At 32.8% G+C, this 247-nt stretch overlaps 1 protein-coding gene across 1 annotated transcript in view; it reads left to right on the plus strand.

Moving 5' to 3' along the window:
* Positions 1-247, plus strand: part of LOC119589325 (protein kinase C-like) — a 47,848-nt gene that overhangs the window by 42,430 nt on the left and 5,171 nt on the right. The gene's annotated exons all lie outside the window — the stretch shown is intronic.

Consider the following 247-nt stretch of genomic DNA (forward strand, 5'->3'; position numbering starts at 1 on the left):
AATCACATTCTGAAAAGATTGTAATTTTTTAAGGGTCCTTGGGCATACATTAGGTAATTTTGGAACTGGATCATTGTAAATTATTTTGAATTTTCTGCTACCTCCTGGACGACTTTCATATAGGTGATGTGAAATCATTCAATGATAATATGGCCCTGATAGTCAATCTTGGAAATGAAAGTAGAAAGAAATCCTCTGCTCAAGTTTATATTAACTTCAGATAACTTTTCCTCTCAATGACTTGTTC

The sequence above is a fragment of the Penaeus monodon genome, chromosome 25, assembly GCF_015228065.2.
Source record: "Penaeus monodon isolate SGIC_2016 chromosome 25, NSTDA_Pmon_1, whole genome shotgun sequence".
NCBI classification, from domain to species: Eukaryota; Metazoa; Arthropoda; class Malacostraca; order Decapoda; family Penaeidae; genus Penaeus; species Penaeus monodon.